General features: G+C 41.2%; 1 protein-coding gene and 1 long non-coding RNA gene across 2 annotated transcripts in view; one reads left to right on the plus strand and one right to left on the minus strand.

The window, feature by feature from the left end:
• Positions 1-26,387, minus strand: part of CSMD1 (CUB and Sushi multiple domains 1) — a 1,651,174-nt gene that overhangs the window by 1,176,464 nt on the left and 448,323 nt on the right. The window lies entirely within an intron of this gene.
• LOC123366546 lies at positions 19,763-25,607 on the plus strand. Its single transcript, XR_006578130.1, has 4 exons — positions 19,763-19,806; positions 20,403-20,465; positions 20,601-20,666; positions 25,582-25,607. It is a non-coding gene; the product is annotated as an uncharacterized LOC123366546 (long non-coding RNA).

Below are 26,387 nucleotides of genomic sequence, written 5' to 3' on the forward strand. Positions count from 1 at the left end.
TTGTCCCTACATTTCTATCACTTTAGAGACTCCTGTAATACATACAGTATTCCCTAATTGTTCTAAGGGCATGATAACGCCACTAGATTGCATTTCTGTTTCACTGTCCTCAAATGTTAAGTATTAATAAGCAATCACAAAATGCAATGAAATAAAAATACATATAATGTTGTACACACATAACAGCTTATATTACTTTACCAAAAACACCCAAACAAACTGCACAATGATGCTAAAGGCTGAATACGCATGAATCAAATGTCAGGGAATGATGCTAGGCCCCTATTTTTCTCTTAAAAAGAAAGAAAAAGAAACAAGTTCCACAAGTATTGGGCATAAGGAGAAAAAATACCAGCCAACACATGGGTCCTGTTTAAACAACAGTTCAGAAAGAAGTTTCTTCTGCTTCAAGTATCATAAAGAGCATGTGATGAGGAAAGCAGCTCTAAATTAGATTTGAAAGTCAATAGGATTTAGGTTCTGAAGTCATTTAGGCATTTCCAAAAACTTTAACATAAGAACATAACATAAGAAAGGCCGTACCGGGTCAGACCAAAGGTCCATCTAGCCCAGTATCTGTCTACCGACAGTGGCCAATGCCAGGTGCCCCTGAGAGAGTGAACCTAACAGGCAATGATCAAGTGATCTCTCTCCTGCCATCCATCTCCATCCTCTGACGAACAGAGGCTAGGGACACCATTCTTACCCATCCTGGCTAATACATCTACATTCTAGCTCAAAATGCAGAGACAGAAAATTTTAGGGCATTTAGTCCCCATTAACATCTTCCAATATTTTCTGAAAACTTTATTCTTAAAATTGGTGTCCAATCTGGTGAGACATAATATTTCCATTGTCTCTTTGACTAAGTTACTTCTGTTTCAAATCTGCAGGTTCTTCATCAGAGTCCATGATGTTTATGCAGAATTACAGCAAAATACTTCACATTTTTGACATTCTATCTGGCCTTATAGTTCCCTGGCAAAAAGGTTTCCCAGTTTCTTACTTCATCAAATACTCAATTGGATGCATTTTAACTTCAGTTCTTGAATTGGAGTAATGCAATATATGCATAGCAAAATTGTCAAAGAAGGGTTACCTTACCAACCACAGTAACTGGAGAGGAATAACATAACTCTCAGTCCCTGGGAAAATCATGTTCAACATCATCCTTGAACATATCAAGAAACAAATAGAACTCCAACTTAAGAGAGAAACAAGCAGATTTTAGTCTATTGATACACCACTACCTCGATATAATGCCACCCAGTATAACACGAATGTGGATAGAACGCGGTAAAGCAGTGCTCCGGGTGGGCGGGGGGCAGGGCTGCGTGCTTCGGTGGATCAAAGCAAGTTCAATATAACATGGTTTCACCTATAATGCAGATTTTTTGGCTCCCAAGGACAGCGTTATATCGAGGTTGAGGTGTATGTGCAGATCATATTGTTGTTCTTAGCCTTATCATTGAACAAAGTGTGCAGAAGCACTTCTTTTGATAAATTTTATACATTTCCAGAAGACTTTTGATAGTATATACCTTTGGAAAATTATGGCATACTACCGAATACCAACAAAAAGAATTATAATCATCAGGTGCCTATATAATAATAATGCCAAATGTGCAGTGTGAAATGGTAACATCATCAGCCACTAGTTTGCAGTGAAAACTGGTGTAAAGCAGGGGTGTCTTATGTCCACATTACCATTTGCTCTGGTGACTGACCATGTCATAAGGAAAGTAACTGCAAAAGCCAACCAAGGAATTTTATGGACACATAAGAAACCATAGTTGGATGACCTCCTTTTTGCTGATGACATTATCCCACTTAATTCAATACATTGCTTAATGGAAGAAAAGACCCAGATTTTGTTAGATACAGCAGAACAAATTGGTTTGTTCATTTACAAGGGGAAAACAAAATATATAACTATCTATATCCCAAAAGCAATCATCAGAGTAGACAGAGAAACATTAGAAGTGGTAAGTCATTTTTTACCTATCTTGGGAGTGAGATCTGTAATGATGGTGTCACCATACTAGATGTTAAGCAATGAATATCAAAAGAAAAAAAAACTTTCATCAACTTGAAAAGATTTGGAAAAATAGCAAGATTGGCACTGATACAAAAATACAATTTTTTAACTTTGGCAACGTTTGTCCCCCTTTATGGAGCTCAGTCATGGAAATATACAACAGAAATTGATATGATCAACTCATTCCAAAGTAAATGTCTGCAGAAGATCTTCAGACTCCATTGGAAAGAGTTTCTAGCAACAACAGACATGCGTCTGAAGTGGGTATTCACCCACGAAAACTTATGCTCCAATACATCTGTTAGTCTTAAACATGCCACAGGACTCTTTGGGTACGTCCATCGACTTCTCGGAGTTCAATATATCGCGTCTCATCTAGACACGATATATTGAACTCCGAACGCGCTCCCGTCGACTCTGGAACTCCACCACCGCGAACGGCGGTGGCGAAGTCGACGGGGGAGCCGTGGACTTCGATCCCGCGCCGTGAGGACGGGTAAGTACTTCGAACTAAGGTACTTTGAGTTCAGCTACGCTATTCGCGTAGCTGAACTTGCGTGCCTTAGTTCGACACCCCCCCCCCAGTGTAGACCAGGCCTTTGTTGCTTTTTACAGATCCAGACTAACACAGCTACCCCTCTGATAGCAACAACAGAAATTCTAAGTAAATCAAACTAACTTAAAAGAAACAAATATGATAAGAAGACTGGACATATTTAAGTTACACTTTAAGGATGATACCAACACAACATCCAAGTCAAATGATAATGTGGACACCACTTGGAAAGAGAAAAATAGGGCACCTACAGAAACATTAAATTGAACAATAGAGAAAGAAGCCCAATTAATCAACATAGAATATCAGGAACCTCAGGAGATCATAGAATCATAGAATCATAGAATCTCAGGGTTGGAAGGGACCTCAGGAGGTCATCTAGTCCAACCCCCTGCTCAAAGCAGGACCAAACCCAACTAAATCATCCCAGCCAGGGCTTTGTCAAGCCTGACCTTAAAAACCTCTAAGGAAGGAGATTCCACTACCTCCCAAGGTAACCCATTCCAGTTCTTCACCACCCTACTAGTGAAAAAGTTTTTCCTAATATCCAACCTAAACCTCCCCCTCTGCAACTTGAGACCATTACTCCTTGTTCTGTCATCTTCTACCACTGAGAACAGTCTAGATCCATCCTCTTTGGAACCCCCTTTCAGGTAGTTGAAAGCAGCTATCAAATCCCCCCTCATTCTTCTCTTCTGCAGACTAAACAATCCCAGTTCCCTCAGCCTCTCCTCATAAGTCATGTGCTCCAGCCCCCTAATCATTTTTGTTGCCCTCCGCTGGACTCTCTCCAATTTATCCACATCCTTCTTGTAGTGTGGGGCCCAAAACTGGACACAGTACTCCAAATGAGGCCTCACCAGTGCTGAGTAGAGGGGGATGATCACATCCCTTGATCTGCTGGAAATGCCCCTACTTATACAACCCAAAATGCCATTAGCCTTCTTGGCAACAAGGGCACACTGTTGACTCATATTCAGCTTTTCGTCCACCGTAACCCCTAGGTCCTTTTCTGCAGAACTGCTACCCAGCCATTCGGTCCCTAGTCTGTAGCAGTGCATGGGATTCTTCCGTCCTAAGTGCAGGACTCTGCACTTGTCCTTGTTGAACCTCATCATATTTCTTTTGGCCCAATCCTCTAATTTGTCTAGGTCCCTCTGTATCCTATCCCTACCCTCCAGCGTATCAACCACTCCTCCCAGTTTAGTGTCATCTGCAAACTTGCTAAGGGTGCAGTCCACACCATCCTCCAGATCGTTAATGAAGATATTGAACAAAACCGGCCCCAGCACCGACCCTTGGGGCACTCCACTTGATACCGGCTGCCATCTAGACATGGAACCATTGATCACTACCCGTTGAGCCCGACCATCTAGCCAGCTTTCTATCCACCTTACCGTCCATTCATCCAGCCCAGACTTCTTTAACTTGCTGGCAAGAATACTGTGGGAGACTGTATCAAAAGCTTTGCTAAAATCCAGAAATAGTACATCCACTGCTTTCCCCTCATCCACAGAGCCGGTTATCTCGTCATAGAAGGCAATTAGGTTAGTCAGGCATGACTTGCCCTTGGTGAATCCATGCTGACTGTTCCTGATCACTTTCCCCTCCTTTAAGTGGTTCAGGATTGATTCCTTGAGGACCTGTTCCATGATTTTTCCAGGGACTGAGGTGAGACTGACTGGCCTGTAGTTCCCTGGATCTTCCTTCTTCCCTTTTTTAAAGATGGGCACTACATTAGCTTTTTTCCAGTCATCCGGGACCTCCCCCGATCGCCATGATTTTTCAAAGATAATGGCCAACGGCTCTGCAATCTCATCGGCCAACTCCTTTAGCACCCTCGGATGCAGCGCATCCGGCCCCATGGACTTGTGCTCGTCTAGCTTTCCTAAATAGCCCCGAACTACTTCTTTCTCCACAGAGAGCTGGTCACCTCCTCCCCATACCGTGCTGCAGAGTGCAGCTGTCTGGGAGCTGACCTTGTCTGTGAAGACAGAGGCAAAAAAAGCATTGAGTACACTAGCTTTCTCCACATCCTCTGTCACTAGGTTCCCTCCCTCATTCAGCAAGGGGCCCACACTTTCCTTGACTTTCTTCCTGTTGCTAACATACCTAAAGAAACCCTTCTTGTTACTCCTAACATCTCCAGCTAGCTGCAACTCCAAGTGTGATTTGGCCTTCCTGATTTCACACCTGCATGCCTGAACAATACTTTTATACTCCTCCCTGGTTATTTGTCCAATCTTCCACTTCTTGTAAGCTGTTCTTTTGTGTTTAAGACGAGCAAGGATTTCACTGTTAAGCCAAGCTGGTCACCTGCCATATTTACTTCTCTTCCTACACATTGGGATGGTTTGTTCCTGCAACCTCAATAAGGTTTCTTTGAAATACAGCCAGCTTCCCTCGACTCCTTTCCCCGTCATGTTATTCTCCCAAGGGACCTTGCCCATCAGTTCCCTGAGGGAGTCGAAGTCTGCTTTTCTGAGGTCCAGGGTCTCTGTTCTACTGTTTTCCCTTTTTCCTTGTGTCAGGATCCTGAACTCGACCATCTCATGGTCACTGCCCCCCAGGTTCCCATCCACTATTGCTTCCTCTACTATTTCTTCCCTGTTTGTGAGCAGCAGGTCAAGAAGAGCTTTTCCCCTAGTTGGTTCCTCCAGCACTTGCACCAGGAAATTGTCCCCTACACTTTCCAGAAACTTCCTAGATTGTCTGTGCACTGCTGTATTGCTCTCCCAGCAGATATCGGGGTGATTAAAGTCACCCATGAGAACCAGGGCCTGTGATCTAGCAACTTCTGTTAGTTGCTGGAAGAAAGCCTCGTCCACCTCATCCCCCTGGTCCGGTGGTCTGTAGCAGACTCCCACCATGACATTACCCTTGTTGTTCATACTTCTAAATTTAATCCAGAGACACTCAGGTTTTTCTGCAGTTTCATACTGGAGCTCTGAGCAGTCATACTGCTCTCTTACGTACAACGCAACTCCCCCACCTTTTCTGCCCTGCCTGTCCTTCCTGAACAGTTTATATCCATCCATGACAGTACTCCAATCATGTGAGTTATCCCACCAAGTCTCTGTTATTCCAATTACATCATAATTCCCTGACTGTGCCAGGACTTCTAGTTCTCCCTGCTTGTTCCCCAGGCTTCTTGCATTAGTGTATAGGCATTTAAGATAACCCGCTGATTGTCCTGCTTTCTTGGTCTGAGACAGGAGTCCTCCCCTCTTGTAATCTCCTGCTTGTGCTTCCTCCCGGTATCCCACATCCCCACTTACCTCGGGGCTTTGGTCTCCTTCCCCCGGTGAACCTAGTTTAAAGCCCTCCTCACTAGGTTAGCCAGCCTGCTTGCAAAGATGCTCTTCCCTCTCTTCGTGAGGTGGAGCCCGTCTCTGCCTAGCAATCCTTCTTCTTGGAAGACCATCCCATTGTCAAAGAATCCAAACCCTTCTCTCCGACACCATCTGCGTAGCCATTCATTGATTTCCACGATTCGACGGATCATCTAGTCCAACCCCCTGCTCAAAGCAGGACCAATCCCCAGACAGATTTTTACCCCAATTGACCCCCTCAAGAACTGAACTTACAACCCTGGGTTTAGTAAGCCAATGCTCAAACCACTGAGCTATCCCTCAGAAGCCTAAACAGACCTCGACAAGACTGAAATAAATAGGAGAAACTGGCGGATGTCCTATGTGCCTGAAGATGAAGGAGGATAAAGAAAAATAAAGTACTTGTTTTACTATATTCAGTATTTACAATATTTAGTATTATAAATTATGGGTCATACCGCATGTACTTGTCAATTATTTTTTATATGTACTGTACTTTTATCCAGTCCTACAGAAGAAGCCATTAAAAGAGTTCTACACAATTTATTTTTGACTAAGGTGCTAGCTGCCTTAAAATTGGCTGTGACATTTTGGAGATCACCCAGACCAATAAGGGGTTCTGTCACTGTTGCCTTGCAACGTTGAGTGTCTTAAAAGCTATGCTGCTATGGTTCAGAGCTCTGATACCAGTAACCAGCCTATGAGCATAAAGGTCTCAATCCTGGCTTCCACTGGTCTAGTTACTCCTTGCAGGATGACCTCAACATCCCCCTCCAGTCCTAATTTCCCCCAAATCTGTTTCCCTGAGTTCTTAACTAGCAGACAGCCAAACTTGCCCCTCTGATTTGTCACCCCCGAAGGACTGAAACCTGCCCCAAAATATCAGTTCACTTTAGCAAACATGCTCCACACAGTTTGCACACCAGAGACCTGCTTGAGGTAAAAATAAACAAAAAGTTTATTTAATAGAAAAATCATAGATTCAAAGATGAAATAGTATGGAAAAGCAAACACACACAGGCTACATAGAAAATAAATTAAAGGATGCAATATCAGGCTTTACACTTCGGTTCCCTTTTCTAATAGAAGTTACCCATTGCCTCTGAACAATATGCCCTCTGTCCTACAGGGGATCCAGTATTTCACTGACAGCACCCTGCTTAGGTGCTAATGCTCAGTTTCTGGACCACCTTCATTCAAACCATCTTCCAATTCATGATTACACAGAGCAGGGGAAATGCTCTCCCTCCTTACTTTTCCAAGACTGTTTTTTTCCCCAGCTTCAATGTCTGTCCATTAAATTTAATGCCCCACCATGGTCTTTCCCTGGGTTGTACAAAGTTAGGTGTTTGGAGAAGGTTTTGTGTAAACGAGTAGCCTGGGAGGTGACCCTCCCTGCCTGATTCCTTCCCCACACTGCTGTGAGGTGATGCTGTGGTTGCACCTAGCGACAATTACAATGTTCTACACATACATATGCATCCATTGCAAACCATAACTTCAACATGTATCTTCTAATGACCATCAAGTTCTGAACATCACAAGCTTTAACAAAAGACCTTCATTGACATATATTTACACACAATAACACTGTATACAAACAATTGATTCAATTGCTTATTCTTTGGGGTTCAGTCCAGGAGCACTGGAAGGTCCCTAGAAGTGTGAGGGGGCAACTGGCACCCGAACCTTGGCTCTGCCTCCCACTCTGCCCCTTCCCCACAACACCCTGCCCTCACCGCCTCTTCCCCTCAAGGCCCCGCCCCCTGCTTGCTCTTCTCCACCCCTCTCCCCATTGCTCACACTTAAGGCAGGTAAAAATTGATGGGACCATGGCCCCCTGGCATCCCTGGTTCAGACGCCATGTTCTTCCCTTGGAGCATGGGCGGCAGGTATAATAGGCCAGGGGAGGCTAAGGCTCTCCTGGTATAGCCACCGCCATCCTGCAGCTGGATGTCTGGGCTGTGGTGGCTCCGTCTGCACTCCGCCTCTTACTGTACCTGCTGCACCCTTTCCCTGAGGCCCCCACTGCCTACCGCTCCCTGGTGAGTCCCTCCTCTCCTCCACTCCACTCCCCCTTTCTGGAGGGCCTCGCTGCTTGCAATACTGTATACACACAAAGAACAGAATTAAACCCATGGTACACCATGGTATATACATCCTGGTATCCTATTTTAAGTAGAAATTGACAGGATACAGAATTTGGCTCTAAGTCCCATTTTATCTGAATTTCCAAACATCAAGATATGACACAAATAGTTCAGGTTTCAGACATTCTCTAGTTTCATAACAAGAAAAACCTCAGCAAATTCAAATATTTGTATTTTTTTTTAATTCCTGCATTCATCCCCCTTCTGAGACACTAAATCTGTTTACATTTTTAGAAAAAAAGAGACCTTCTCTTAGACAGATATTTCTTTTCCCAAATACTCAAAAATAAACTATTTTTCTTATGGGTTAACTAACCCAGCTGTACATTTTCTCTTTATGTATACCAATATCTCAATTAACTAGTAAATTAGGTAAATCACACCACTGATAACAGTTTTATAAACCTACAGTTGAGGGAAATAAACCAAAATGGGTATCAGTTATAATATGATGCTGCGTATTGACCAAAACTTCCAGACAGTATCATTTGGAATTTATCATTTCTATGTATAAGAATAATAAACACAGTGAACAAAATGCTGCCCTAATCTATACTCTATATTCACTCCACTGAAGTTAGCAGTTGGCTTTAGACACAATGAACTCAAAGAGGTTGTGCAAGGTCTATATCAAAGGATAATTTGGTCCACTGAGTATACAATTTTCTTGGTGTCATTCGATCCTAGTTTTTGGGAAAATATTTGATATTAAAATTCTGCACAGCAAAGACAAAGCAAAGGAAAATTAACTAGTATTTAAAGTAGGACATGGAACATACAGAAATCAGGTTTTCCACCTATACTGGCTGCACTGAATTTAACTGAAAATGCACTGGATTTCAGCTGTGCACATCTGTTGCAGATTCTGTTTCTGTCTAATCTGCCTTTGGCATCATACAAGACTGCTCAAAATCTCAGAGATGAATGTGGCACATTGAGTAAAATCATAAATATTAGCAGGAACACCTATTTGGATTCTTTGCTATGCAAAAATGAAAGAACTAGCTCATCTTTTACTATTGAGGTGAAAATATAGTACATCAGGGGCATCTATCAGACTTCACTTGCAATTTTGTGCTATTACACTTGGATTTTGTAACTCTCTCTCCCTAGAAAACCATGGTCCTGTTACAAAAAGAACAAAATTACAGATGCACACGATGAACACAGTGGTTTGGATTTTGTCCAGGTTAAACCAAATGTAACTTAAATTGAATGTAAGCCTGAGTTTGGGGATAACTACATGTGAATGACTGAGCTCAAATTACTTTCGTGATTTTTCTAACTTCTTTTGCCCCTACAGTCTGTTTCCAAGCGATAACAAATGATTCGACTGCAGATGGGAACAGCTTGGTCATCTATAACATGCTTGTGATTAAAGATCTTATTCTGTTACTCTTACTCATGTTGGGTAGTACTTTGCTCTGCAAGGAGTCCCCTTGGGGATTTCTCAGCATGAGTAAGAATTGCAGAGTCCAGCCGTTAACCTTGCCCTCAACGACAAAAAAGAAAAGGAACTGAGTAGCTACAGAAGTACAGCCAATTATGGCAAAAAAACAAACACAAAGATTTCTTTATAACTGAGAATGCACTTAATCTATTTTGTCAATAATGCATCTTCATGATATATCTAAAGTGTGTTTCTACTCTGAAAAGAGACTGCAAAAATGGCTGCTAGTGTTTCCTTATTTATTGTCTCTCAATGTCTTTCTCATTGTGCTCAGCTTACAATTAAAATGTGCTTTTCTAATGCTACCCCTGCAAATTCATCATCAAGCAGGGTCAAACTGGATTTTATCCAGCACCAAAAAAGTTCTGCAGGCCGAATTAAGCACTTGGTTACATCTGTGCTATCCCATGTTCTTCACTGCATTGACACTGGTGTAATTGATTGGCTGTGTAATTAAAACTGGAATCAACAATTCCAATGCACAAATAGTAATAAAGTCTAGTTCATCTTCTTTAGGCTGTGTTGCTTTTCCGTGCTAAAAGGAGGAAAAAAGAAAACAGGAAAAACTTATCTGAAACTCCTAAAAACAAGTAGGACTGAAATCCACACAGTGAAAAGATCTGTTAAGAAGAAACTGTGGTAGAACCACATTATGCAACTGATTCTGTGATGTGTGTTAATTGCTATTGAAGATAATGACATGAAGAATAGGAGCTCAGCACATCTCAGGATCAAGCCCTTAATGATCATTTTTATTTAAACATACATATAAATATTATTCTCATCATGTTATATAATTCATATCTAAATATCTATCTATATATTATCTATCTATATCTATAGCTATAAATTAAGAATAACCTCCAAAATACATTTTTTAAATAAGTATTTGTTTGCATTTTCTATTAACGTAGGCCTCATAAACACTGCAAGTCTTACTATGAGGGATTTTGGTTTTAAACAAAGACATATCATCTTTAAAGAAAATAGTACAAGTACTTTGAAACATACTGGGGTCCTTACCCTTTTGTTCCTTCCTATATAGATACAAAAATTCTTATAATTCATTCAACTACAGCTGTTGACATTTATGCTGTGACTGAATAAATATTTTAAATTTACAACCAGAGACAGTACGATGAGTATCACAAATAGCTGCCCTTGGACTTCCTGTATCCATTTATTACCAGCAAAGTATCAATACTAAAGCACTTACAGGGGTTGCTACTCAGTGCCATCTGCCAGGAAGGGCTTTGAAAAGCAAAACTGTGTATCATATATCTCTGTGCAATAGCTAATAGCATGCTGCTGACGGAGCTGCAGGCCATGTTGAAAGCTAATCAGAATTTCTAGGAAAGCATATAGAAACTATCACTAGGATTTTTGGCTTGCAGTGTAATGAATACGAAACAAATGCCCAGTAATATCAGTGTTACCAGCTCAGTGAAATTCCAGTGGATTATATGTGTTACTTGGGAAAAAATACTGACTAGCCTGTAGCACATCATAGTGAATCCAAAAGACTCTTGGAAACAGTCTGTAAATAAAATCTGGTGGTTTGGGAAGGTGGGGTTAGCATAACACTCTACCCATTTTTAATAACTAAAATTTGCAAATATCTATACAATTGTATACATTTGACTTAATCCCTCTTCCTTCACCTTTGTGTGTCACTTTTCTTAGGCCCTGATCTTGCAGACACTTAGGCATGTAGGTAACATTACCCTCACGAGTAGTTCCAACAATGTGAATGGGGTTACTCACATGAGTAAAATTATGCATATGCCCTTGGGTTTGCAGAGTTGTAGATTTGGATTGCAAGAATTTTGATCATATTCTCATATTTTTGAACAGTGCCTGCTACTTTGAGTGGGACCTCGGGGTAGTACTCTAATATAAAGAACAAGAACAAGAATAATCAGCTTGTTTACATATTTGCATTTCTTTCAACTTGTGCAATGAAAGCAGCCCAATAGCATAAATGATTACAAGTAAATGACACTTTAAAATTCTTTTACTTTAAATAATCAGAGATGTTATTTTTAATACTCAAAAGGCTTTAAAAGAAGTACCACTTTTAACTGGGTAGTTTCCCTTTAAAACTATTGGAGACACACATTTTGTCTCCGTGTGCTATTGATTATATGATCATTACCACTTGCTGTGCTAGAAGAAGCAGGCAGCAAATCAAAACTACTTGATCAAGGAAAGCAGAAGAGAGCGTATATGTTACTTCAATTAACTCCTCTTGTACAGTATGTAGACATATTATACAGACAAGGTTTATATTTAAATAATGACAGTCTTTATTATATATTTATTAGCATACATTTTATAATTAAGTTACAAGGCCCATAATGAAACAAATGCTGAGCTGAATATCAAATGCTTCACTGAATGTAATGGTGATTCACTTCACAGGGGATATTATTGTAAAGTCTTTTCTATTCATTCCTCTCATTTCCTAGGCTCTTCAATCCAGATCCTCAACATATTTAACTGCCACTGAAGTCCATGGGAGTCAGGTGCATAAATACTTTAGAGGTTCTGGGCCTAAGCGCTTATTCTCAACAACTAAGTAAGAAAAAAAGTGCAGACATTTGTAAAAAGCAAATATGATGTATTTAGTCTGCATGCTACTATTATCGTATGGCCTGGTCTTAAGTATCTTGGGCTAAAGCAGGGATTGGCAACCTTTGGCATGCTGCCCATCAGGGAAATCCACTTGCTGGCCATGACGATTTGTTAACCTGCAGCGTCCGCAGGTTCGGCCGATCGCAGCTCCCACTTGCCATGTTTTGCCATTCCAAGCCAACGGGGGCTGTGGGAAGTGGCAGCCAGCACATCCCTTGGCCCATGCCGCTTCCCACAGCCCCCATTGGCCTGGATCGGTGAACCACAGCCAGTGGGAGCTGTGACTGGCTGAACCTGTGGACGCTGCAGGTAAACAAATCATCCCGGCCCGCCGGCAGATTTCCCTGACGGGCCGCATGCCAAAGGTTCCTGATCCCTGGGTTAGAGTCACAGAAGGACTTAGTAGTTGTGACACTTAACTTTTAGGCACCTAGAAAATTACTGGAATTCACAAAGCCTGAGTTAAGCACTCAGGCACCCTATACAATGAAGAGAGGGAGATAGGCACCCATGAATGAGATTTAGAAAACCCAGCATGCTGAGGAGGGAGCCACCTAAACTAGCCAAAAGGAGACGAATATGTCCTAAGCCTCAAATCCCTCAGGGAGTTTGGCACTAAGCCCAGGCTGGAGGGAGGCACCTATCTCTGCTAAGGGTTCTCAGTGCTGAGCTTTTCTGGCATCAGGCACCTAAAGTGTTTCTTGGCGGGGGGTAGGGGGGGAAAGAAGGACCTCCCTCATAACGTTTAGCTCAGTGATTAAGATACTCACCTAGGATGTTGGAGACCCCAGTTCAAATCCCCCTCTGCCTGATCAAGAGAAACCCCTTATATCAGTATGTAGTGCCTAACCCTGTACAAGTGGTTGGAGAGTTTGAAGGGGAGGATATAAAGAGCCTTCACCTACCTTGTGGGGCTTGTGTAAAGAGCGAGGCCTGATTGCAGTCCTTGTGCTCAGGACAGGACAGAAACTGCTTCTTTATTACTCCCTGGGGTGAAGGCACAGTATCCCAAAGAGGTCAGGGTGTAGGTAGGGCCATAGTATACTGAGGCAGTTCAAAACAGGGTTGAGAATCTGGCCACCCATGTTTAAATGAATGATACCATAAAGCATATTTTAATAAATATGTGTGTTTTACTGGTTGTTGTCGGTAACAGTGTCTCAGAAAATTTACCATAACATTGTTCTTGTGAATTTCATCCTTTTTCATTTGACAAATGTTGCTTCCTCCCATCCCTAATGTTGAAATGAGGCTGTTTTTTCCGTAGGCAAGATTAGTGAGGTCAACACAACTGAGAGGAAAGCTATTTGCAATGTATCTGCTGATAGCCAACAAAAGACCGCAGAGCATTGACTCTCACATATGTTTTATTTTATGATTTTTTTTTGCGAGTGTCTGATGAATTAAAACAAAGGATGCTTGAACTCTAGTATTTCACACAGCACGTTAAGAAATGTCAAGTGTTGGATAACTAGATGACATTTTCTTACCAACCTATTTTAGTCATTAGCATCATAGTCATAGGGTTTAAGGCCACAAGGGACCATCAGTTCATCTGGTCCAACCTCCTGTACATCACAGGAACCCAACACCATCATATTAAACTGAACAACCAAAATTAGACCACAGTATAACATCCCACAGGAGACTAAACCTTTATGCCACAGGGAGAGAATAGAAGGGACTGAGGTGCACCAATGCCTGTGGCCCTGGAAGTGGCAGGAAAATGATTCAGTGAGATACACCCAGATGATCCTAGCAAATGACTTGAACCCCACACCACAAGGAAGTTGAAAAAACCCAAGGTCACTGCCAGTGATGGTGGGGGGAAATTCCTTCCCAGCTTCATCTCTGGTGATCAGTTATATGCTGAGCACATGAGCATGGAGCAGCCAGCCAACCACCTGAAACAGAGGATGCTCAGAGCACTGGAGCATCACCTCCAGTGTCCCATCTCCAGTCACGGCCATCTCTGATGCTTCTGAGGAAGGATACCAAAAACAAAACCATACCTGGGGTTGCAGGGTAATCCTTTCCTGACCCCTGCAGATGGCCTGTTGAAGACTAGAGGCATGAGCTATTAGGAACATAAGACATAAACTTGAAGGGCACTCCAGGTCTGTTGAGTTCTATCCCTTACCATCACACCTCATCATAGAAACCCACTCATAAATTTGTCCAGCTCTCTCTTAAAACTATTTACGTTATTTACCCCCACCTCCTACCCCCGATGGCAGTGAGCCCCTCCTGCACAATGTGGGGAAAAGAAAAGGATCCAGCCAACTTTCCTGTTAGCAGCTGGGAGACACCATTTCCCCAAATATGGGGCTTCAATGTGTATTAAGTATGGGGCAAATCACTTTCATCAGCAATTATTTTATTGGGGATAAAGAGGGAAATAAATTATTCTGAAATGAGAGGGGAAACCTGATCATTGGGAAATCTAACCCCTCCTGCAGCTTCCAGTCTGGAGAATGACTCCGAGAACAGGTTCCCTCCAAATCAGGAGAAATTGCAGCAATTATAAAACACAGGGAACACTGACAAACCTGAGAGGATTTTTAACTGATATTCTATAATTACATGGAAAATTGCAAAATCTAAGATTTGATATCAGTGTTCAATAATTAAAGATAGAATGGTGGAAATCTGATCAGTTTTCAGTATCTGATACTAAAAACATGTATGCATCTGCCTATCTATGAGCTTGGGAGTAGTTTTGCAATGGGATTGTTCCTGTACATGTAAACAGGTACATAACTGTGTATGTGAAACAAACAAAAAATAAATAATGCAACAGTGTTCAACACTACAATTAAGATGTTTATAGAGGATTTGACTGCAAAATGATGATATGGTCCACCATTAGAAGTCATAGACTCAAGACAGTCAAAGTCAATAAGTACTCATAAGCATTCTCCTTTGGTGCCCAACAATGGGAGCAACTGAGACTATTTTATGGTGCAAAACAAATGGAGACAAGGAAGGGGGCTGATGCCTGCAGCTAGACTACAAGCCTCTGGGGCCAGGAGAGTGATGAGCTGGCAGGGTTTTCTCCATTCCAAATCAGGGGTCAGGTGCTGGGTGCAAACTGAGTTAGTGGGCAGAATCAGAGCCTCAGAGACTGTTTTAGTGTAACCATGATAAGAAACAGCTGAGGCAGAGACAGCTGCTTCTTCATAAAGGAATTTCTTCAAAAGTCTTTGTGTTGTATGTTCCTAGTGCTGTTCAAGAAAACAGACTTGCTATACATTGTTGTGAATATACAAGATCACACCACAAATATACCCTCACTTCCTATCACCAATTTCTCACCCAAATGGAAACCACCCTGCAAAGCCCCAAACATTTCCTACCACCCAATAAAAGGGATAATAATATAGTAGAATCCCTTTAAAGTAAGATCTTGTGATAGTGAAAAATTCCCTGTAATCAAATATTTCTTTATATCAGAAGCTCAGGTGTCTATGGAAAATAAAACAAAATCACAGTAATTTTATGACAATTGTCTTAATAAACTATATCCTTTCCTACCATCAGTGATACCAGTGAACAACCCAACCTTTTGTTAACCGTACTGTAACAGTTTCAGCAGTTTTGAGATTTATACACACTCATGCAATTGAAAATTAAGAAACAGACCCAGTAAACTCAAATAAATAATTTCTCCATTCCATGTATCAAGCTGGATTAGCAACCCTGAAATGTCTTTTCTGTCTGAGCAGGAACAAAGCAGCATGTCAATAAACTGACAGGTCAGTCAATTGAAATGAATTACACGAAAAATCAGTTCCCAGCAGGATTCCCACTTAAGCAAATTGTCTGTTTATCTGTGTCCCAATTAAGTCAGTTTTATTATAATAGTGACCAAATTCTGTCCCTCTGTGTCCTAGTAAAAGATTCTGTTCTAATAGTTTCCACTAAAGCTGCAATGTATATTGAAATCATACAAAAACAATTCGATCTTATTGGATGCCAATTGTTATATTACAATAATTAATATGACATCTCCACTTTTATTTTATTGCTTGACTGCACCTCATCTTTGTAACAAAGATTAAATGTATAATATATAGTTATGACTGAAATTTAGTAAATTAGATCATCATATTTTACAATAAGACACTTTCATTAGCAGCATTGTGGCTCACAGCACTAAATAGTGTTATGATAGAGGCTGGGTGAACCTTCTTTGAACCTGGAGGGTCCGATAGCTGCCCTCCATTCAGGGTGAATGTAAGAAGCAGGAAACTCCTTTTTGCAGTGTGATAGCTGAAACAATAGGAGCCACCATCCAAAACATAGGCCACAGGGAAGGCTGGTCAGAAGTTGTGCTATTTGGGGTGGAGGGATTTCTCTGGGGACTGAAAGTGAATGTAGGGGCTTGATATTGTTTGGTGGAGATGTCTGTGCACAGAAACAAGCAACAAGAGCAGCACTGGTAACGTGGGCTCGAGAGAAGAGAGGGAGCTTCTGGGCAGAGTGCTTGCTGAAAGAGATTTGGAACTGTGAGCAGGTAAACTGGCTCGTATTTGTTCCTAGTATGTTTGGGGGGAAACAAATATGTATATTCTTCGTAAATAAATAGGACTGCACAAAGAAATACCTAACTCCAGCAACTTCTCCTCCTAACAGAAAAAAAATGGCAAGTCTCTAAATATTGGCTAACTACCTGGGTCAAAATTATAACAATAGAGTAGACTGTGGGTATGTCTCTGATACAAAGGAGTTGCATCATTTTAGCATCTAGTCAAATTAGAGAACAGAGTGAATGTTGGTAAAGTCAAGGCTACAATAACTGAGGGTGCAGGACTCATCGTAAAGGATATTACAGGCAGAGAGCTTGGAAGAATGAAAGTATTTAAATACCTAGTTTTGCTGACAATGATGCCCAGTGATTCCCAGCATTCTACTAAAGCTGCTTGGTGCAAATGGCAAGATCTATGACAAAAAGTCTCCAATAAACTTAAAAGGTAGAGTGAATACAGCTGTAATTCAATCCATCTTAATGTATGGAGCAGAGACTTGGCCAGCCATAAGAGAGGAAATCAGTATGCTTTCTACCACCGAAATGAAGATGTTGAGATGGTCAAATGGTTGGACAATCCATGATAGGAAATGAAATGAGGTAAGAAGGGGCTATTGTGGGTTGATCCAATTGTAGACAAGTTGAAGGAAGCTAGGTAAGGTTGGTATGGGCATATCCAGAGGAGACTCGAGAGCTATATTGTAACATGGCTCTTGAAATGATTATGGATGGAAGATGACCAAGAGGGAGACCAAAGACATGGTACATGGGCTGGATATCAGTGGACCTCAGTGAGACCAGTCTGCATGGCAGCCTGGTGTATGATCATGAGTTTTGAAAGAAGGCTATAAAAGTCACCAACCCTGAATAGGGATATGGCAACAAAGACAACAATAACAATAACTAGGAAATATCATCAAAGGATTCTTATAACTTTAATATCTATTTTAACAATACTAACACACAGGGGAGCAAGACTGGTTTCCAGCTATGTATTTGTCAGTGTTCAGTGAGGCCCAACGGCCTTGGCATGAGCTGGCACCTAGTCTGCCAGCATCACAGTTGCATACCCATGACTATATGTAAGGCATACATAGCTTCTTTGGCAGCAGATTGGAAATAGAGCTTTTTGTATTCTGACCCATAACTATTTCCTGAAAAGTACAAATAACTTCAGGCATACGTGAACTTATCAAGCACTTATTCTTTTCCACTATTATGTAATAGATTGTTGTTTTTCTTTTATACTTCATTTTTTATGGAATGAAAAAGGTGACGGGTAAGTTAGATGTAGCCTTTCTACAAGAACAATATTGTTAGTGATTGCCATGTGACATTATGGTTTGTATTCTGTCTCCTGAGGTTACATATTCAAACTCTCCCAAGTAATTTGCTTATTCTCATGTCTATAGATAGATGGATAGATTGCTCTAAGATCTGAACTTGTATTTCCTTCCTGTGAAAAGTGACTGACATTCCCAGTGATGTTTTTTTTCTGTACACTTCCTTATCTCATTGATTCAGAACATTATTTAATTCTTCTTCATATTTCTTTCAATTATCTTCCACCCCAGGCTTGGATTGCCCTCTGATGTGCTCTCTGCATCCATATCCTTCCTCTCCTTTCCCTGTGGCACACCCCCTCCATAGCCTCTACCCTCTTCCTGGCCTTCTGTAAATGCCCCTCCCATGGTTTTCTTTGCAATGTATCTCTGGAAGAGAATCTGGGAACAGGATAGGGTGAAGTGGGACAGTGCTTCAAACCATTGTCTCCCAGGATTCCTTCCACAAATGCTACTGAGCAGCCACTGAGGGACACAGCCAATGACAGTGTGGCATTCCTCTGCAGTTCTCCAAACCCTTCTGCTAGAGAGAATGATAAAAGGAAACCTCTGCTAAAGAAATATCATGATGTTTTCCTTTCTTCTTATTAGCCTCTAGCTTTTGTTTGTTTGTTTGTTTTTCCCCTCTCAGAGGAAGGGAGTGATCTGAATTATGGAAAAGAGTGCAACTGCTCAGGCAGTTGTGTTGACTCATTCATTTTTGGTGCACAACCTCAAAGATGTTTGTTTGGTTTCCTAGGACCTGTTTCACTATCTCCTCAGCTTTCCAACTTACATCTATTTTCTTATCATAAATTCCTTGAATCAATGAATACTTGATGTTCGCTGCATTATTGAATGAAGTTTTAAGAAAAAACAAAAAAAGCAAACATTTACTACTGCTGATTTAATCCATAAAAACAATTCAAATTTTAAGATTTATTTTCCCAATAAATCATTAGCTATTTACTCACACAAATTATGTTCCATTATATTGTCTCTGGAACATAACCCAGAGTGCTGCCATTGTTCATAAGCAAAGCGAATGATGCTATCTTTTGTAAAATTACATGATTGTGATCAGGGGTACTGGGACATGCGGGCAAGAAGCCGTGGCCCTCCCACTTTTTGAAAGTAGACGGGCCTGGCCCATCCACTTTTTACCTCAGGCCTTGCCCCTGCCCCTCCTCTTCCCCCCAAGGCCTCACCCTCCAGCCAGGCCAGCAGCTGGAGCCTGGCCAGGAATCCCAGGCAGCTGTGAGGAGCCACAAACCCTCCACCTGCCTGGGCAGGGGGCCGGGTGGGGACATAGACCAGTGGATGCTCTTGGGCCCCTGCACTTTGGGCAGGTGGAGGGGCCCAGGCTCCTTGGCCCTGCTCTGGATTCTGGCTTGGCCAGGGGCAGGGCCTCGCAGGGAAGTAAAAGGGCAGGGGTAGGGACATGGAGGAGATGGGGCTCCCTTTTGGGAAGGCTGTGCCACCCCTGGTTGTGATACATCATATTATGCTGAGATGAATGTACATTTCTGTTACAGGTCATTTTTATCGACTATCAGAAAACTGAAATGAAAGGGTACAGAGGATAATGATAATGCAGTTCCCCCAGACTGGAGGCTGTGGTGGGTAAAGGGAGTCCCCTCTGAGCAGCCAGGAGGAGGCAGTGTTTATGACTCCCATGAACTGATTGTGAGTCATGGAATTTTGGCACCTGCAAGAGGAGCTGTTGTGATGATGTGAAAAGCTCCTCCGATTCTATGATTGTCAAGGTTGGGCAGAGCTGTGAAACATGATGAAAGGTCGTTTCCTCCCCACTTCCCCCCTCCCCCCCCTGTCGCCCCTTAGAGGAAAGGAGTGATCTGAGTTATGGAAAAGACTGAAAATGCTCAGGCAGTTGTGATGGCTCATTCATTTTTGGTGCAATATTAAAGCCTAAGGTTTATCTTGTCTTGGCTTTTAGAAAATTAGCATCAATTAAAAATGAAATGTGTTGCCTCTTTTGTGTTAAGTACGTCAAAACTAAGCTTTAATCTACAGTATTAACTTTAGCAGACCAACTACTGAAGGTATTTTAATAAGTGTATGACAGGTCATTTATCAGCATAAAATTGTCATTGACAAGGTACCTTAAATTAATTTGTTTACCAAGATTCTCTAACTGTAACAGGCAATCAAAGGAAGCATGAGAATAGGGGTCAAACTCACAAGAGACTTGAAATAACATTATTTTCTTTTAGAGTGATTTGTTTATCTGCTTAGCTAGTGCTGCAGCTATGTGCAGTGCTGCACAGTGACTTTAGTGAGCAAAAAGCACACTGCAGTTTACAACTCTGGACTATTCTGATCATGTAGTCTGACCACTTGCTGTACATTGTAAACTGTTTCTAATTCACAGGTGAGTTAAGCAGTCAGATACTATGGTAATGGAGGTCTACAACAGGGTATTTTCTCTGTCCAGGTATACCACTCTGCCTCAGTTTCCCTTCTTTCTATCAATCACACATAAGACTTCAATAAAAATCTCCCTTTGTCATCTTACTGATGGACATAATTTACAGTTCAATGCCAACAAAAGTTTTCCATCTCTCCATAGGGCTCAGCAGTCCTCCCAGCTCTCCCCAGGATCCTCCATAGCCTCTTCAGAAAAAGGACCTTCAGGGTATGTCAACACTTCAATGAAACACCTGCAGCTTGCCTGTATCAGCTGACTTAGGCTTGCGGGGCTCGGGCTGCAGAGCTGTAAAATTGCTGGAGCCTGGGCTCTGGGTTCCTCTCCAATACTTCAGGTTCCAGCCCAAGCTCAAATGTCTACACTGCAATTTTACAGCCCGCAGCCCAAGCTACATCAATGGGAGAATTTTCCCATAGACCTAGCACTGTCTACTGATTTGGGCTCGTGGTCTACCCCAGGGGTTAGGTCAATTTAACTGCGTCACTCAGTGGATTTATCAACATAATGTACAGGTCAGTGCAAATAAAAGTTTTCCATGTCTTCCCAAGGGTGTGGATTTTTCACACCTCTGAGCTCAGTAATTATACCAACCTAATTTCCTAATGTAGACCAGGCCTAGGATTTGAGAAAATGGGTTATTCTCTTTGTATTTATTTACAGCTTCTTTGACGCACAAAAGTATGCCTACTCAAATTCAATGACTCTCACCCTTAAATGGAAGAGCTCCCATGGCTGCTGTTAATAGCCAATCCATTTTGATGCCATCTATTATTTCTCTTTAAGCTCAACCTGATACTGAGCTAGAGGTATCTTCATGGTTGGTTAATCCCTTCTATGGGTTCATAGAATCATAGAATCATAGAATTCAAGATCAGAAGGGACCATTATGATCATCTAGTCTGACCTCCTGCAAGATGCAGGCCACATTAGCCGATCTACCCACTCTTTTAGCAAGCGACCCCTGCCCCATGCTTCGGAGGAAGGCGAAAAACCTCCAGGGACACTGCCAATCTGCCCTGGAGGAAAATTCCTTCCCGACCCCAATTATGGCGGTCAGCTGAACCCCGAGCATGCGGGCAAGACTCTCCAGCCATACCCTCTGAAAGAGGTTAAGAATATCATATCATTGACCCAATTTGACCCAATTAAGTACCAGTTTGGCACTTAATTGACCTATTGACTAAGCCCATTATCCTATTATACCATCTCCTCCATAAACTTATCTAGCTTGATCTTAAAGTCATGGAGGTCCTTCGCCCCTACTGTTTCCCTCGGTAGGCTGTTCCAGTATTGCACTCCCCTGATGGTTAGAAAACCTTCGTCTAATTTCAAGCCTAAATTTCCTGACTGACAATTTATATCCGTTTGTCCTCGTGTCTACATTAGCACTGAGCTGAAATAATTCCTCTCCTTCCCTGGTATTTATCCCTCTGATATATTTAAAGAGTGCAATCATATCTCCCCTTTATCCTTCTTTTGGTTAAGGAAAACAAACCGAGCTCCTCAAGTCTCCTGTCATACGACAGGCCTTTCCATTCCTCGGTTCATTCTAGTGGCCCTTCTTTGTACCCGTTCCAGTTTTAAACTCATCCTTCTTAAACATGGGAGACCAAAACTGCACACAAATACTCCAAATGAGGTCTCACCAACGCCTTATATAACGGGACTAGCACTTCCTTATCCCTACTAGAAAATACCCACGCCTAATGCAACCCAAGACCGCATTAGCTTTTTTAAAACGGCCACATCACATTGCCTACTCATAGTCATCCCTACGATCAACCAGGACTCCCAGGTCCTTCTCCTCCTCGTTACTTCCAACTGGTGCGTCCCTAGCTTATAACTAAAATTCTTGTTAGTCATCCCTAAATGCATAACCTTACACTTCTCACTATTGAATTTCATCCTGTTACTAATACTCCAGTTTACAAGGTCATCCAAATCTCCCTGGAGGATATCCCGATCCTTCTCCCGAATTGGCAATACCTCCCAACTTGGTGTCGTCCGCAAACTTTATCAGCCCACTCCTACTCTTGGTTCCCAGGTCAGCAATAAATAGATTGAATAAAATAGGACCCAAAACCGAACCTTGAGGAACTTCCACTGGTAACCCCCCTCCAACCCGACAGTTCCCCTTTCAGTACTACCCTCTGCAGTCTCCCCCTTTAACCAACTCCCTTATCCAACCTCTGGATTTTCATTTCGATCCCCATCTTTTCCAATTTAACCAATAATTCCTTATGCGGTACCGTATCAAACGCCTTACTGAAATCCAGATATATTAGATCCACCGCATTTCCCTTGTCTAAAAAAATCTGTTACTTTCTCAAAGAAGGAGATCAGATTGGTTTGGCACGATCTACCTTTCGTAAATCCATGCTGTAATCTATCCCAGTTGTCATCGGCCTCCTGCTCCTTAACCACTCTCTCTTTCAAAATTTTTTCCATTACTTTGCATACTACAGATGTTAAACTAACAGGCCTGTAGTTACCCGGGTCACTTTTTTTCCCCTTCTTGAATATAGGAACTACATTAGCTAATCTCCAGTCCAACGGTACAATCCCCGAATTTAGAGATTTATTAAAAATCATCGCTAACGGGCTAGCAATATCACTCGCCAATTCCCTTAATATTCTAGGATGAAGATTATCCGGGCCCCCCGATTTACTTCCGTTAAGCTGTTCAAGTTTGGCCTCCACCTCAGATACCGTAATGTCTACCCCCATATCTTCATTCCCATCGGTCCCTCTATCTTACTTATTTATTTAAATAATGCTATTAGCTTCATATCCTACCCAATTTTCCCACTTCATTCATTCCTCAAAAAGTCAAAAGACTTCTAAAAAATGGTTTGTAAATGAATATTTTATAACTGAGAACTACTTTAAAGTATCACATTATTTTCTTTACCTATTTAGCTTCACTCTATATTTAAACAGTGCATAAACCTTAATATGCACTCAGTTAACTGAAAAAGCTTGCAGAAGTTCTAGCAATATTTCTGATGGGCCAGGTGGCTGCAAATTTCAAACTTCACGCATTGTGTGGCCATGCAATATGGAGTGTACTGCACCTAATAAAGTGTGCAAATATGAACCAGACAACACCTCAGATTCAGCAGAAATGTCACTAGATCTGTGGTAAATGAACATGAAAACATAACATAAGAACAGCCATACTGGGTCAGACCAATGCTCCATCTAAACCAGTATCCTGTCTTCTGACAGTGGCCAATGCCAGATGCTTCAGAGAGAAGGAACAGAATAAGCAATCACTGAGTGATTCTGTCATCCACTCCCAGGTTCTGGCACTCAGAGGCTAGAGACACCCAGAGCATAGGGTTGCCTCCCTGACTATGTTGGCTAATAGCCATTGATGCACCTATCTTCCATGAACTTATCTAATTCTTTTTAAAACCCTGTTATAGTTTTGGCCTTCACAACATCCCGTCAATGTGTTCCACAAACGGTTGACTATGTTTGTGTGAAGAAGTACTTCCTTTTGTTTGTTTTAAACCTTCTGTCTATTCATGTCATTGGGTGATGCCTGGTTATTGTGTCATGTGAAGAGTAAATAACACTTCTGTATTCACTTTCTGCACACCAGTTATGTTTTTACAGACCTTTATCATATCCCCCCTTAGTCATCTCTTTGCCATGTTGAAAAGTCCCAGTCTGAAAAGTTCCACACTCTTAATCATTCTTGTTGCCCTTATCTGTACCTTTTCCAATTCTAATATATCTTTTTTTTTAATATGGGGCAACTAGAACTACATGCAGTATTCAAGGTGTTGGCATACCATGGATTTATATAGTGGCATTATGATATTTTCTGTCTTGTTAAATCTAACCCTTTCCTAATGGTTCTTAACATTGTTAGCTTTTTGGCTGCTGTTTCACATTGAGCAGATGTTTTCAGAGAACTATTCACGATGACTCCAAGATCTTTCTTGAGTGGTAACAGCTAATTTAGACTCCATCATTTTGTATGTATAGTTGGGATTATGTTTTCTAATATACTTTATCAACATTGAATTTCAGATGCTATTTTGTTACCCACTTACCCAGTTTTGTAATTACCTTTGTAATTCTTTATATCTATGGTATCTAGAAACTTTATCTATGCATCCTGTCCTGAGGTGACATATACTCGGTCAATATGGGGATAGTTATTATGGAGTTTTCTACTTTCTACTCTCTAATCTCCTGGAACATTTCACATGGTGGGTAGTATATTCCTACAGCCGTCTTCTTATTATTCAAGCATGGATTTTCTATCCATTGAGATTCTATCGTACAGTTTGATTCATTTAAGATTTTTGTTATATTTGACTCTATGCTTTCTTTCATATATAGTGTAATTCCCCCACCAGTACAACCTATCTGTCATTCCTATATATTTGGTACCCTATTATTAACACTGATGATTACACGGATGATCTGTAATGCCTATTATATCAATATCCTCATTTAATACCAGGGACTCAAGTTCACCTGTCTTAGTATTTAGACTTCTAGCATTTGTATACAAGCACTTGTAAAATGTATCACTATTTAGCTGTGTGCCATTATGTGATATAATTTTGAATGGGACTTTTTTTCATTTGACTGTTTCTCTTCAGTTCCTACCTGTGCTTTATCAAATTCTACCCTGTCCTCCTTACTAGGATATAGACAATCCCTGTTAATAGATCCTCCCCTAAGAGATGTCTGTGTCTGAACCATGTGCTCTTCTCTACCTGTTGGCTTTCCTTCAGCCCTTAGTTTAAAAACCCCTCTATAAGCTTTTGAATTTTACATGCCAGCAATCTGGTTCCATTTTGGCTTAGGTGGAGCCCATCCTTCCTGTATAGGCGCCTCCTTTCTGCAAAGGTCCACAGTTCCTAATAACCCTAAACCCTTTCTCTCTACACTATTGTCTTTTTCATGCATTGAGACCTCACAGTTCTGCCTGTCTAACTAGCCCTAAATGGTATTTGTATTGGTGTACTACTAGATGGAAATGGTAGAATTATCATTAATAGTGCAGAAAAGCTCAATAAATATTTCTGTTCTATATTTGAGAGAAAAACAAATGGTATAGTCTCATCATATGGTGATAATATTCTTTCCATTCCACTAGAGTCTCTGGAGGATGTTAAACAGGAGCTACTACATTAGATATTTTTAAATCAGCAGGTCCAGATAACTTGCATCCAAGCATTTTAGAAGAGCTGGCTGAAGGACCATTAATGTTGATTTTCAGTAAGTCTTAGAGCACTGGGGAAGTTCCAAAAGATTGGAAGAAAGCTAATGTTGTTTCAATATTTAAAAAGGGTAAATAGAATGACCCAGGTAATTATTGGCCTATCAGCTTAACATCAATCCTGGGCAAGATAACGGAGTAACTTACACAGGACTCAATTAATAAAGACTTAAAGAAGGTAATGTAAGCAATGCAAATCAACATGTATATATGGAAAATAGATAATGCCAGACTAACTTGATATCTTTCCCTGATGAGATTACAAGTTTGGTTGATAAAGGTAATAGTACTGACATAATATACTTAGACTTCTCTAAGGAGTTTGACTTGGTACCTGAGGACATTTTGATTAAAATACTAGAATGATGTAAAATTAACATAGCATATATTAAATGGATTAAAGGCTGATAGGTTAGTGATTGTAAAAGAGGAATTGTTATCAAGCCGGCATTTTTCCATTGGTGTCCCGCAGGAATTGGTTCTTGGCCCTATTTAACATTTTTATCAATGACCTAGAAAAAACGTAAAATCATCACTGATGAAGTTTGCAGATGTCACAAAAACTGTGGGACTGGTAAATAAGGAAGAGGACAGGTCACTGATTCAGAATGATCTGAATCACTTGGTAAACTGGGAGCAAACAAACAATATGTGTTTTAATATGGCTAACTATAAATATATAT

This window comes from Mauremys mutica, chromosome 3 (assembly GCF_020497125.1).
Source record: "Mauremys mutica isolate MM-2020 ecotype Southern chromosome 3, ASM2049712v1, whole genome shotgun sequence".
Classification (NCBI taxonomy): Eukaryota; Metazoa; Chordata; order Testudines; family Geoemydidae; genus Mauremys; species Mauremys mutica.